The 14,721-nt window shown below is 41.9% G+C and overlaps 1 long non-coding RNA gene across 1 annotated transcript in view; it reads left to right on the top strand.

The window, feature by feature from the left end:
- The first annotated feature begins 2,974 nt into the window (after positions 1–2,974).
- LOC147575507 (uncharacterized) overlaps positions 2,975–14,721 on the top strand; it is a 299,228-nt gene continuing 287,481 nt past the window's right edge. Inside the window, exon 1 of the long non-coding RNA XR_015242458.1 lies at positions 2,975–3,265. This is a non-coding gene — a long non-coding RNA (uncharacterized LOC147575507). The remainder of the gene's footprint in view (positions 3,266–14,721) is intronic.

Below are 14,721 nucleotides of genomic sequence, written 5' to 3'. Positions count from 1 at the left end.
GTACTCTTAACAAAATGTATTAAGCAAGTAGTCAAAATTCTATCACCTTCATTTATTGATTGAAGAAGCAGAGAGGTTCAATGACATGCCTAAATTCAAATGAGCTAGAAGCCAATAAAGAGTGGAGACCAGTTTAGTGAACCTGTCCTAGGTTCTGTGCACTATGCCTTTGGAAATCTGGGTGGTTGAGGCTGCAAAAATCATGTAAAGCCAACAATCTTTCCCTCACGGAGCCCAAATAACCTATGATCGTCTGTATCTTGGATTCGCGTCAGACTGATTCCTCCAGTAGTCTGTAACGCTCCCCTGTTCGTGACCCCTTCACTTCCGCTTTCATTACAACAGCAGTCTGTGTTGTGACTGTGTGCCTTTCACATCTGGCCCATCATGGGGCTGAGATGAGTTCAATACTTGTACCTGGGCTAAGTCTAGAACTTCACTCCTGGTGGCCTTGTCCTGTCACTGCATGCCCAATACTTTCTAGAGAAACAACAGCATTGGTGGTTCAGTGGTAGAATTCTCACCTGCCAATACTTTCTAGAGCATGTATTGTGTGCCAGGCACTGTGCTAAGTGCTTTATATGCATCTTCTTATTTAGTTCTTTATCATGTCATCATTATCATCCCCATTAAATACATTGAAATTCACTTACTCAATTCAAAAAGTTAGGATGTGACAAAGCCAGGATCCAAATTCAGTTTGACTCCTGAGTCCTGATACTTAACCATTATGCCACTTACCTTAAATTTCTACCTGGAAGCCATGTGATTGTCATATTTTGTCAATCTCTAAATAATAAGAATGCTGCTTGTTCTTCTGGTGCACATCTTTCTCACCTCCTTTCAAGGCGGTTCTCTCCTTCTGCATCAATCGTTACCGGATAATGTTTAACCTAAGAGGCAGAGCCCAGCGACAGTTCTCATTTTTTAAGAAACCTCATGGACCTGGGGACTTGGGATTGTATTTCCCTTGTGTATACTGGTATTGGATCTCAGGCTCCTCAAGGCTCTCTGTCAGCCCCCAATGCTGTGCTGACTCCGCAAAGGAGTGAGTGATAAATTGCTTGCTCTTGCGGCTTCTGTGCTTTAAGAACGCGGTCATCCATTTACATCCCACAATTTCTTTGTCACTGTCAATGATAACTGATAACATTTATAATCTGGTAAGGTGAAAGAGTCTCCCAGGTGTCAAGCTATATATTGTGACACAGCTTTGTAAGTCCCTTATTGCATTCTCAAACACACCAGCAAAGGAAAAGTTGAACAGGACTGAACATAACACAGGCTGACTTCACTCAATTTTTCATGTGTATTGGTAAACTTTTGAGAGTTGTCAAACTTCTGAAAAGTTGCCAGGATGCAATACTAATGATCGCCAAATGCTTTTATGACATCCAGGAATGTACTTTAGACTTTTCTTACGCTACTTTCTTCACATTTTCCTGTGCATTAAAACTATGTGTATTGTAATGTGCCTTGATCTTACATACATAAAGCTTTTCAATAGCTGGCCCAGGAATTTCAAACCAGGATTTGGATTTTCATTATGAAGGTTATCATTTGAAACAGGTAATATTTTGTTTAATGCAAGACATCCTGCATTGATTAGCCCTACAAGTGACCATGAAAATTTGGTACATGAAAATTGGAATCTCTACTGGGACACTTGCTTCTAAATCTGTATTTAGATTTAGAAGGCCAGTAGGTGACTGCATTTTAATGTATATACATCTATCCAAAATCCCTGTTTACATGAAAATCATTAGACTTAACAATAGAAGGATCATCAGAACTATAATTTGTTAATTTGCTAATAGTTCTTCTGATTTTAGTTAGTGTGGCTTCCTGAGGCTACCCCATGTGTACATATATATTATATATATATATATTATATATATATTATATATATACATATAGTACTGTACTATAGAGTACTGTATATATATACAGAGAGAGTACTATACTAGTATGCGTGTGTGTATATATATATTATATTTATAGTATCTACTAATGAGTGTCAAGAGTAGAGACAGAGATGCTGATATTGCAGAATTGTTTAGAGTTTGTGAGACACAGCCCCTTTTGCTCTGAGAGTTATTGAAGTTTTCCACTGCCTTTGAAATTCAAATTCCCAGAGCCTTCTGCTCAGCCCTGCTCTGACTAGCTCTTTTGAACTTAAGTGTCTTTCCTTGGCCTGTTAGCAAATCTCAGTCATGACCTTCTGGATACAAGTCCCTTTCCCTGAGAAGGAGGGGGCTTCACCACTGTTCCAGATTGGGTCTGGGAATGGAGAGGGATATAAATCTTGAGCTGGGTCTTTTAACTCCCAACCATGTCAAGGCGGTAGGGACTTCTGTTTCGCACCACCAGTGCCCCTGGGGTATCCACTGTTCTACCCTTGGTGGTCCAGGAGCTGGGGAAAGTCTCTCAGTGCAGACAGGAATCTTTCCTGCTGGGTCATCCGCTGCTTTGTGGTTTCTCAGGACAGGAGAAGGTGGTGCTCACTCAGACACTGACAGACAGTGGACACCAGGTGACTTCAAGCAATTCCCAGGGCTTTCTTGACACGAGCTGAACTAAATATTAACATTGATTCTGCTCCTCCAACGCCACTTCTCCCCATATACAAACCTCTTTTGCAAGGGTAGTCTGGCTCTATTCTCTTTACAGCTATTGTATATATTTATACATGCCATGCTCTGCTCCTTAGAGTATTTGTTTTTAATTCTTAAAAATATTCCCAGCCTCTAAAAACAAAAAACCAAAGTATACTCTTGGCTTTCACCTATCAAACCGATCAGTGCTAGACCCAACCCAGTTTGCTGACCCCGCCCCGGCCTGAGGATGCCCCGCCCCCACGCCGCAGACACGTGCAATGCGGGCGCTGTGGGAGAGCTTACACCACCTCTACTGCGCAGGCTCAGAGTCGTGGGTTCGCCCTCCGGCCAGTAGGCTGAAGCTCTGCGCGTCCCGTTCTCGGGGCGTCATATTTCTGGTCCTCAAACTCCTCCAGGTCCTCGCCTCACCACGGTGGCCCAAACGGCGTAGCTCTGAAGGACTCTGCCCCGTGTTTTCCCGCTCTCTGTGTGCTTAAAGAGAGCGAACGGGCGGAGAGAACGGTGAATCTGCAGAACCCCGCGGGGCCGCATATTCCTTCAAGAGTCCGAGGAAGCCCACCCGAGGGACGGGCGCAGGGCTGGCTGTGGCGTGGTTGCTGCCGTCGCGCCCTCGGCCGGATCGTGTGACTCCTGAGACCCGGGACCCGGTGAGCAGGCGGACGGGTGGGGGGATGGTGGTACCCCGGCCGCCCCCGGGGCCAGACGGTGGTTCCCGCCCGTGGGTACCGTTCCCGCCGAGGACCGTTCAGGGCCTGGCAGTGCCCGGGCCTTGGTGCGGAGATCCCGGCGGGGCCGCGGCTGGTGGTGTGAGGGGCAGGCCGGGCTCCTGGAGTGGGGGTGGGAGGGGGGGGCTTGGAGTGATTCTGGGCGTCCGTGATGCATCCAGGGCGGAGGCTGGGGATTCAGGGAGAAGAGCCTCCTAAGGTTCTGGTGCTGCTGAGCCTTTGCTAGCTAGAAGGAGGGAATGGGGAGCCTGCTGTCCTTTGTCCCAGGTTTTGGAATCCTTCTGGTGGCCTTTTAGGAGGGTGCTTCAGCTTTTGGTCTCAGGACTTCTTCACACAGTTAACATTACTGAGGACCAAAGAGCTTCTGTTCATATGGGTTTTATCTGTTAGTATTTACTGTCAGAAATTAAAACAGGGAAAGTTTTAAATGTCAGTTTAGTTAAAACTCAGTGATGAACCCCTTACATGTTTTTTAAGTTTACTTATTTTGAGAAGGAGAGAGCACAAGTGGGAGAGGGGCAGAGAGAATGAGAGAGAACCCCAAGTAGGCTCCCAGCAAATAACCGGGAGCCCGCCTCCCAGGGGCCTCCGAGCTCAAGCTCCCCGTGGGGTTCCATCCCAGCGACCAAGAGATCATGACCTGAGCAGAAGTCAAGAGTCCCCCACCCAACTGACAACCAACGTGAGCTATCCAGGTGCCCTGTGAACCCCTTACATGTTAATATGTTTATGAAAAAATGACTTTACAAAACAAAGAGGGGCACTGTTTTACATTTTTGCTTATCTCTTTAATATATTCTGTTTCCTTCAACATTCAGTCTGCTGTGATATCCCATGTCATGTAGTCTGGAAAACTTCACTATACACTCCAGAGAGAATGAGATTGAAAAAGATAAGGAGCATCTTGGTATTTTTTTAAAGTGTTTACTTATTTATTTTGAGAGAGAGAGGGGAAGAGATGGAAGGAGGGAGGAGCAGAGAGAAAGAGAGGGAGACAGAGAATCCCGGGCAGGCTCTGCACCCTCAGCACAGAGCAGGGTGCAAGGTGCAGGGTTCGAACCCACGGACTGTGAGATCATGACCTGAGTGGAAGAAACCAAGAGTTGGACGCTTAACCAACTGAGCCACCTAGGCACCCCACATCTCGGTATTATTAAAAATAACATAATTGGTATTACAGACCCTTTGCAGACTGCCTGAAAAGGGTCCTTGGAACTCTAGGGTTCCCACTTTGAGAACCTCTGAATGAGGAAATTGGGAAGTGTCATCTGACCTCCACAGTGAAACAGATCAGGGTGTTTGGATTTAGCTGCTGCCAGGAACATCCACCTAGAGATGAGGGTTTTCTGACAAATGATCCTTTTTAAAAAAAATGTTTATTTCTTTTGAGAGAGAGAGAGAGAATGTGAGCAGGGGAGGGGCAGAGAGAGGGAGAGAGAGAATCCCAAGTAGGCCTCAAGTTGTCACCATAGAGCCAGACATGAGGCTCCATCTGTGAGATCATGACCTGAGTGGAAACAAGGGTCAGTTGCTCAACCCACTGTGCCACCCAGGTGCCCCTCCCCTCATCCTTTTGATAATATTGCTATAGGAAAACTGATTGCATCAAGAATGATGTTTCTTTGAGATACATGGTTCCTAAGTTTTCATCCAGGGCGAGAAGCATTTAGCCTGGGATGAGAGGCTTTGGTTTCAGAATGCTCTGACAAGGGAGGAGTCATTTAGCCCACATAAATTCCTATTTTATTACGTATTCTTTTTTGGGAGGGATTATCATAGATTCTATGAAATGAAATTCTGGTTTCCCTCGATCACCTTAACTACTCCTTTTCAATGTCTCCTTTGCTGGCCCTTCCTCTACCTAAATGTGCAGAGGGGAGTGGAAAAGAGGGAATTCCATCCATGGTAATTTAAATGGGCTGAAAAAATTCCCAAAGTATAAGCAGGCATCTTTCCTGCTGGGCGATGGACAGCTTTCTGGGTGCAGTGAGCACCATTGGTAAGGCTTCTCAGTACAGGTGAACTTGCAGTGTCTCCAGTCTTCTCTCTTCATGCAGTTTCCCTAGATGATTTCACCTAATCCCATGTGTTTTTATCATAAGAACACATTATCCACCACCACTGCTTCTAATTTGAGTTCCTGGCTCAAAATTTAGCTGTCTGAATAATATCTCCACTTTTATGTCTTGAGGACAACTCAAACTTAACAAAGCTAAAACTGAACTTTTGATCTTTCCCCTTGATGTATGCACGGCCTACTTCTTCTGCAGTTTTCCCCTCTTAGAAATTGACATCATATTCTCCTAAATTGCTTAGAATATAAATCTGGAAGTCATTCTTGAGATATACTCACTTGGACTTCTTATATCTCAATCTATCACCTAGTCTTAATTCATTTTGATTCCAAATTATATCTCTAGTACATTAGCTTTTTTACTGCTATTACCGTAAGTCTGAGTTTACCATCATTTTTTTCCTGGACTGCCCCAAAGCATCCTTCTTACTTATTCTCCTTACATCCATTTATATCACTGCCCCTCTTCAATCTGTCTCCAAATCTTTTAAAATCAGAAGTATGAATACATTGCTTCTCTGTCAGAAGTTTTACTGTGGCTGCTCAATGTTTTTAGGCTGAAGTTCAAAGTTCTTAACACGGACTCTAAGGTAGCCTATGATCTGCCCCCTGTCTACTTCCCCAGCCTCTTCTCCCACCCCCTTTCTATATCACTCTTTATACTTCACCCGTAGTAGGTTTTATTCATTCAGCAGGCAACATTTATGATTGAGCATACAATTTGTGCCAGATACTGTTCAGATACTGAGGATACAATGGTGAACAAAGTCAGGGACCCTATTCTGATGGAAACTGTACTCCAGAGTAGGGAATTAGGCTACAAACAACCATACCAATAAATGTCAAAGGTAATTTCAGAGGGCAAAAATTCTACAAAGAAATAAAACATAATGTGATAGAAAGTGACGACAGGCTACCTGGCACTGGGTGGTCAGGGAAGACTTCTCTGTGAAGCTGAGCTCAGAATGACAAGAAGAAGCCAGGTCAGCCTTGTGAGTATATGGGAACAGAACATTCCAAGGAGTGATGATAACAAAGATAAAAGCTCTGAGGCAGAAACAAGTTTGTTTATGAAATAGACCAGTGTGGCTGGTCCATGGTGAGGTAGCATATTAGTTTTCTATTACTGTTGTAACAAATTACCATCGTGGCTTAAACACACACACACACACACCACCACCACCACCACCACCACCACCACCACCAACAACAACAACAACACAGATTAACCGTTTTACAGTTCTGGAAGTCAGAAGTCTGAATGGGTCTCAGTGGGCTAAAACCGAGGTGTCTGCAGCACTGCATTCCTCTTTAAGGGAATGCTCTCAGGGAACATACATTTTCTTGCTTTTTCCAGCTTTTAGACGTTGCTCACACTGCTTGGCTCATGGCCCTCACCCTCTACTTTCAAAGCAATGTGGGGTGAGTTACCTATATTGTGTTATGTTGATGACCTTGTTTCTGTCATCACATCTTATTCTCTGACTCTTCTGTCTCCTTGTTCTATTTTTAAGAACCCTTCTGATTACTGGACTACCTAGAGAATCCAGAATAATTTTACATTTTAAGGTCAGTTGATTACAGTCTTAATTTCGCAACCTCAATTCCCCTTAGCTATATAAAGTAACATATTCACAAATTCCAAGGATTAGGGTGTAGATATCTTGTGGGAGAGACATTCCACCTACCACAGGTAGAAGAATGCAGAAGATGAGGACAAAGAAGTGGGTTTGGACCAGATTTTGAAAGGCTTGTAGGCTAAGTTAAGGAATTTGGATTTTATTCCAAGAAAGGGAAAGTCCTTGGTGGATTTCAAGCAGAGCAGTGGAGTGATCTGAATTGCATTTTAAAAGGAACATCTGTTTGCCATGTGGAATTGGATTTAAAGAGGGAAAGAATGGCAGCAGTGAGACTAGTTACGGAATATGTCATTTCTCTGCTGTTGGTTAGTTGGATTAGGGTGATAGCATTGAAGGTGGAGAGAAGTGAATGATTATAGGATGTATTTTAGAGATAAAAACTTGCAAATATATTTACATGGAGGTAAAGGAAAGAGAAGAATGAGGGATGAGTCTCTCACTAAGGTGGAGAAGGCTAAAGGATAGCAGATTTGAGGAATTGGGAATCAATTTTTTGCCCATGTTACCTTTAAGAGCTACGTTTGGTATTCAAGTGGAGATGTGGAGAAGGCAATTACGTGTAAGAGTCTGAATCTCAGTGGAAAATCAGGTCTAGAGGTAGGTACTTGAGAGTTACAACCTAAGTGGGATTAAGGCCATGTGACTGGGTGACATCTTTTAAAGATACAAATATAGAAAAATAAAGGACCTAGGATTAAACTCTAGGGCTCCAATATTAAAGGTGAGACAAAAGAGGAGCCAGCAAAGAAAACAGAAGATGAGCCAAGAAATTGTTTTCAGTTTTTTCGAGAGGAAAGGGGGATGACTAGCAGTTTGAATGCCAGTGAGAGACTGAGGTGAAAGAGAAGTGCCTGTTGGATTTACAATATGGTGGTCATTGTTGACCTTAAGAATAGTTTGAGTGGAGTGGTGGAGATGGACACCTGAATGAAGAGTGTTAAAGAGAGAAACAGAAGTAAGAAAGTAGAGGTGACTGTTGTAGACAATTCATCTATATCCTGAAGTGTGTTATGTGCCATCCCAACTTGAGGCCATAGCACACTCTGTTTCCTCCGCCTGGTATCTTTTCCGCTTTGCTGCACCCTCCCCCACCACTATAGGTCCTTGTGAAGTTCACCCACATACTTCTTTAATTATAAGTATATAGTTATGCCCCCCCCATATACACACATGCACACACTTACTATACACATGCCAGATAGTAAACTCCACAAAGCTGGGATGATTTTGCTTTGGCTCATCATTGTATTCCTAGTATGTAGCCCAGTGTCTAACATCTGGTAGTTTCTCAACATTCAACTCATTCATTGAGTCAGTGAATAAATTAATATTATGTTCCAGTACCTTGGATGAATGATATGGTCTAGTGGTGTTTTATTTTTTTCTGTAGTTCATTGTTTTCATGTGATACTTGGTAGCCATTCATGAAATCATATAATGATCTATCAGGAGCACTGTGATTAACAGCTAATAAGCATTTTGCCTGAAAAATAATTCAGCATCTTTTGCAAAAGATTCTTGATAAAGAGCTTCATAAGTCATTTTACTTTTGACATTAAAGAGCTACATGCTATTCCCAAAGGTTAGCATTCCCAGGGGATAACAGAAAGCTGTTCTAAAGGTATGGAACCTGTGTGTGTGTGTGTGTGTGTGTGTGTGTGTGTGTGTGTTCACGCGTGAGTGCGTGTTAGTGTTTATTAGCTAGGTCACATTGGGAGGCCACTTAAACTTTCTGGGCCTTGGTGTCTTTATCTGTAAATTGGAGGTCATTGCCCTTATTTTGCCCACCAAACAGGCTAATTATAGTCAAATGAAATAAAATATGTGAGAACACTTTGAAAATTCAAAAGCACTATGAAAATCTAAAGTATTATTACCATTTTGATTCTCTTTCAATAGAACTCCTGTTACCCAAACAGAAAGATGAAAATACCCTCGTTTGCTTTCCTCCCTTTTAAATTTGGTGTCCTCTTAACGGGACTTACAGTAAGAGTAGATGGTATTAAACCTCTTATCGCTTGTTCAGGAGCCAGGTTCTCTAGTATTTTTATTTGGATCTTACTTGTACAGTAATACATTATCTGTCCCCTTTGTTCATTTACCTCTCGTGGAAAGAAAACAAGTCATTTGTTGACTTGGAATCTGTAGGCATAAAATGTGCCCTTCTTGTCTATTCAGAAATAGACACTATAAAAACATGAAACTTGAGGTGTTTCTTCAAAATGCTGTGGGATTCGAGGTGAAGAATTTGCAAAAGACCAATATTTCACCTAACAAAAATCTGTGAATATTAAAATGCCTTTGTGCTAAGAGGAATATTTCTAATTTATCTACATAATATGTAAATATAGAGTAATTTTCACAAGCCATACAGAAGAATCCATTTTATTACTTACAGCTGTCCATTGCTGAATGTATGTGCATGTTAATACCATACTAAGTGCAGTGATTAGAGTTCTGAGGATGGAAATACATAGGCCTTGGTGCAAGTTTCAGCTTTGCTGCCTGCAAACCTGTGGTTGTGTGCAATTTATTTGCCTCTCTAAATAACAGTTTCCTTATCGTTAAATAGGAATTTTTTCATAGAATGTTGTGAAGACTAAATGAAATAATATTGAGAAAAGAATTTAGCTCATAGTAAGTGGTCAGTAAAGATTCAGGTTATTATATATATTATATACTATCACATTTATAATAAATGTAGTGTTAATACAACTATATTACTCAGAAATAAATTGTATCAATTAATATACGCATACTATATTTTAGTGTTAATAATAAAATTAATATGATATTCACCTCTTTGTGTGTACTTTAAGTATCCTCCTATTCCAGGTTGAGTTGTATTCCCCTTCCTCAGTTCTTAAGTTGAACTCCTAACACTCAGCGCCTCAGAATGTGACTTTATTTGGAGATAACAGTCTTCACAGAGGTAATCAAGTTCAGATGAGGTCATTAGGGTGGGCTTGCATCCAGTATGACTGGTGTCTTTATAAAAAGGGGACGTTTGAAAAATGATACGCACACAGGGAGCAAACCGTGTGAGGACGAAGGCAGAGATCAGGGTCACCACCTCTCTACAAGCCAAGGAATGACAAGATTGCTAGCAAACCACCAGAAGCTAGGCATGAGGCATGAACACATTCTCCCTCACCACCCTCAGAAGGAACCAACCCTGCTAGGAACCTTGATCTAAGACTTTTGGCCTCCAAAACCATGAGAAAAGAAATTTGTTTAAGCCACTCAGTTTGTGGGACTTTGTTATAGCAGGCCTAGCAAACTAACATACTTGCCCACTGGAAAATGAGTGAGGGTAGTGAGATTTTAGGGGGCTGTACACATAGGCAGGGGCACCAAGAACATTCTCCTGTACTTTCTTTCATTGTCCACTATTGAAATCCTCCTTATTCTTCCAGGTCTGATTCCAGAGCCATTTCCACCAATGAGACTTCCCCAGTCTTCTGGTCAGAGGCTATTGCTTCTCATTTGGTGCTCATAACAGAGAGAGGCAAGCATGGTTTATCCTTTCCCTCTATACTTCATTCCTCAAGGAAACTAGATTATCTCATGCAAGAATCACCCCTACCCGTTTTCACCCCTGCTCCCTACCCATTCAATTCTAAGGGTTTTGAGAGTGAGGGGTGTATGTCATTCATTTGGGGTGTGTCAGTCCCATCCCCTATCAGCTAGTGTAGAGTACAGTGCTTACATAGAACATATAGAGTAGATGCTCAGTAAATATTTCAGCAGTTGAACTGATTTTTCCTTCACTATTTCTTCATCTTTACTGCACTGTGAGAGAACCTTTTTTTTTTTAATTTTTTTTTTAATGTTTATTTATTTTTGAGACAGAGAGTGAACAGGGGAGGGGCAGAGAGAGAGGGAGACACAGAATCTGAAACAGGCTCCAGGCTCTGAGCTGTCAGCACAGAGCCCGACGCGGGGCTCGAACTCACAGACCGTGAGATCATGACCTGAGCCGAAGTCAGACGCTTAACCGACCGAGCCACCCAGGCGCCCCTGAGAGAACCTTTTAGAATGAGGGAGGAACTAAAGTTAGCTGGATAGGTGAGTACCTAAAATATGTCTTTTTGTTGTTCAGGTTTATGGAAAGAGAACTTGTGGCCAAAAACAGCTAGGGAGTATTAGGGAGTTTGGGGCACAGAGCCAAGCAAACTAAGTTTTCTCAGTTGAGGTGGGGGATAGGATTAGATTTATAGCCTTGAGAGCAGTTCAGGGCTGGAAGGCTGAGGTTGGTCAGGTTGGGAATCCCGGCTGTCACTGTGAGAGGGAAGGTAGAGTTACAGTGCCAAAACGTATTAGGGCTGGTGTTGTTTGGGTGTGGGGGAGGACAAGGGGCAAATGGCAGGGGAGCCAAAAGGTCACTTTTGTCCAGCTACTGGTCAGGAAGGAGGACCTGGGACTACAACAAGAGTGCATCTGTGATCTAGGTGCAAGTAGGTTTGAAGACAACATTTTCCAACCCAAAACACAACATGTGATGAGTGCAGATGAATGTGTCTAAACAGGAATACAGAATAATTGAAACTGGAGTGATTCAAGAGAATGTCTCATGCATGGTTGCTGTTGTTACAGAAATGGTAATGGAGGTAGGCCTGAAGTGATGGTCTTTACTTCTCATTTCTGTCTTTTTTTTTCCCCCTGGTCTATCCTGAATATTGCACCGAAATACATTTTCATTGTGTTTTTGTCATAATAGCAGGCGAGTTGATTACATTATTGGTTCTTTATAACCCTCACTGGATTTTTTTCCCACTAATTTAAATACCCCCTTGCACTAAGATCTCCTAAGACCATTTAAAATTGTTTTATTATTTCCCACGATCAAGAGAATTTTTACTTTGCTTGGGGATATCCTATATCTGTCTTAATGGGTTAAGGAATTTTGCGTACCTCTTCCATTGTTCCTATAATGTCTAAATGAACAGGACTTACAGAGACCTTTTTTCATTAGATACTGCCTTCTAGCACGAGAATACCTGTATCACTAATCTCTTGAGTTTAAGTGAATTTCAATATATTTTTATTTGTAGGCAGTGCCAGCCTTCAGGGGTAGAGAATGCAGTTGAGAGGAGGAGGGGTGTGGTCAGCCACAGAGAGGTGTAAGATACTATCTCTTTGTCATTGTCCATTTTTTGACTTAATTGTAAAATAGACTGCCATAAGCTTGAATTATATGGTGATATAACTTTGTCTCTAATCTGTCTTCAAAGGTACAGATGATAGTCATGTTACATTTTACAAAATTTCTGCCATGGCATATTCACTGCCTTTCATATGTGTCTCCTGTGGGCATGTACTCGGAATGGGCTTATGTTTTCACCTTTGTACGCCCAAAATTCTGTCCTGGAGCAGTACTCTTCAATCTCCTAAGAGCCAGCTTGCATGCTGTATTGAGGGGAGGTGAGCTTTTGGCAAACAAAATGATACGTGCTCATATAAGCCAATAAACCTGCGACTTTTTTTTAACCTAATGAGTTTTTGCCATTATAATTTGTAGCAGATTGAGAAAATTTTCCCCATATATTTTTTTAAGTAAATGAGCAGTTAGGGAACCATCTGTGAAGCATTGGACAGAGTTGTATGTTTAACTCAATGTACTTACTATTCTTAACTTCCCTTTGACCCTTGCTCTGAAGACTTTTATCTGGATTTTAAGAACATGTTCAAAGATATTTTAAAAATTGCCCTATACTTAAGTTGACTTACATGCTTGAAATGTGACATTTGGCTATAAAGAAAAAGGGAGCCCGTATTGTGAACTGAAATGAGAGGGGTTGAATAGAGAGGTGACAGAGTATAGTAAATAGCCAAGCCTGTGTTCAAATCCCAGCTCTGCCTCTTGCTAGCTATGTGACTTTGGACAACTTATTTAATCCCTCTGTGCCTCGGTTTCCTCGTAAATGAAACTTTATTATGAAAAAGTTGACCTTGTTTTGGGACCTGGTCAACTCGAGATTAAAATAACTAAATCCATTTGGTCTGAAAAGCTCTTTACGTTCCCCAGGTCAGGTCAGAAAGGGCTGAGTACTGGGTCAACCTGGGTGACTCAGTCAGTTAAGCGGTTGAGCATCTGACTTCGCCTCAGTTTACCATCTCGCAGTTTGTGGGTTTGAGCCCCGTGTCGGGCTCTGTGCTGACAGCTCAGAGCCTGGAGTTTGCTTTGGATTCAATCTCTCTCTCTCTCTCATTCTCTGTCTGCCCCTACCCTGCTTGCGTTCTTTCTCTGTCTCTCAATTATGAATAAAAATGTTAAAAACATTTTTAAAAGAAAGGGCTGAGTACTACCGACCCTGTTGCCTGTGAAGTTTCTGAGTATTACTAGGCAAACTCTGAATGAGAGGCGGTAGTAGGAGAATATTTCACTTCTGCTTTTGTGACCCAGAGTGAATTGAGGCATCAGGCAGTCCTTCTCTGGAAGTTATGTGCTGTTGTTGGTATGTGTGTATAGGTGGTAGGGAGGGGGATTAAGAAAAACAACTATTTCTGGGGCGCCTGGGTGGCTCAGTCAGTTAAGTGTCCAAATTCAGCTCAGGTACATGATCTCACTGCGTAGGTTCGGGCCCCACATCAGGTTCTATGCAGACAGCTCAGAGCCTGGAGCTTGCTTCAGATTCTGTGTGTCGCTCTCCCTCTGCCCCTACCCTGCTCCCTCTCTCTCTGTCTCTCTCTCTCTCAAAGATAAATAAACATTAAAAAACAATTCTTTAAAAACAAAAAAAAAGAAGGGGCACCTGGGTGGTTCAGTCGGTTAAGCATCCAGCTTCAGCTCAGGTCATGATCTTACAGTTCATGGGTTCAAGCCCTGCATCGGGCTCTGTGCTGACAGCTCAGAGCCTGAAGCCTGCTTTGGATTCTATGTTCCCCTCTCTTTCTGCCCTTCCCCAGCTCGCACTCTGTCTCTCTCTCTCAGAAATAAACATTAAAATTAAAAAAAAAAAAAAAAACCTTTCTGAAAAATAGCAGACATTATACCATATGCACTTTGCTGTTTCCAATTAACGATATATGGTGGGCATCTCTCCATAGCAATAATGTAGAGGTATTCCTCCTTCCTTTTTATAGCTTCATAGTTTTCTGTGGGCTCACCCATTCTGCTATAGATGGGCACCTGGGTTATTCCCATGTTTATGCTGTTACAAGTGGTATAAAGAATAACCTTCTGTATATATCTTTTCATACTTTGCCAGTATATCTTTGATTAAATTGTTAGATGTCAAATTGCTGAGTTAGAAAATAAATGCATAGTCGTGTTGCTAGAAGAGGCCGAATTCTCCCCCATTAGTGTACCATTTTGAATTCCCATCAGCAGTATGTGAATGCCTGTTTCCCCAAGGTCTCATGAACATATTTCAGATTTTTTTATTTGTTGCCAGGTCCTATTAGGTCACTGTAGTTTAGTTTTCATTTTTCTTATTATGAGTAAGGTTGAGTATCTTCTTATACAGTTAAGAACTATTTATATTGCTTTCTGATTTATCTGTTAATATCTTTAGCTCATTTTTCAGTAGGGTGTTAGTTTATTTCTTTTCTCTGTTAGAAACTCTTTTTATATTCAGAGTGTTATCCCTTTTCTGTGATAGAAATGGCAAATATTTTTTCTCAGTTTGTCATTTGTGCTTTTACTTTACTCATGTTGCCTT

Source organism: Puma concolor, chromosome D3, assembly GCF_028749965.1.
Source record: "Puma concolor isolate L17-30 chromosome D3, mPumCon1.1.hap2, whole genome shotgun sequence".
Taxonomy (NCBI): Eukaryota; Metazoa; Chordata; class Mammalia; order Carnivora; family Felidae; genus Puma; species Puma concolor.
Note: the sequence above shows the minus strand (reverse complement) of the source record. Positions and strands in the feature narration are given on the sequence as shown.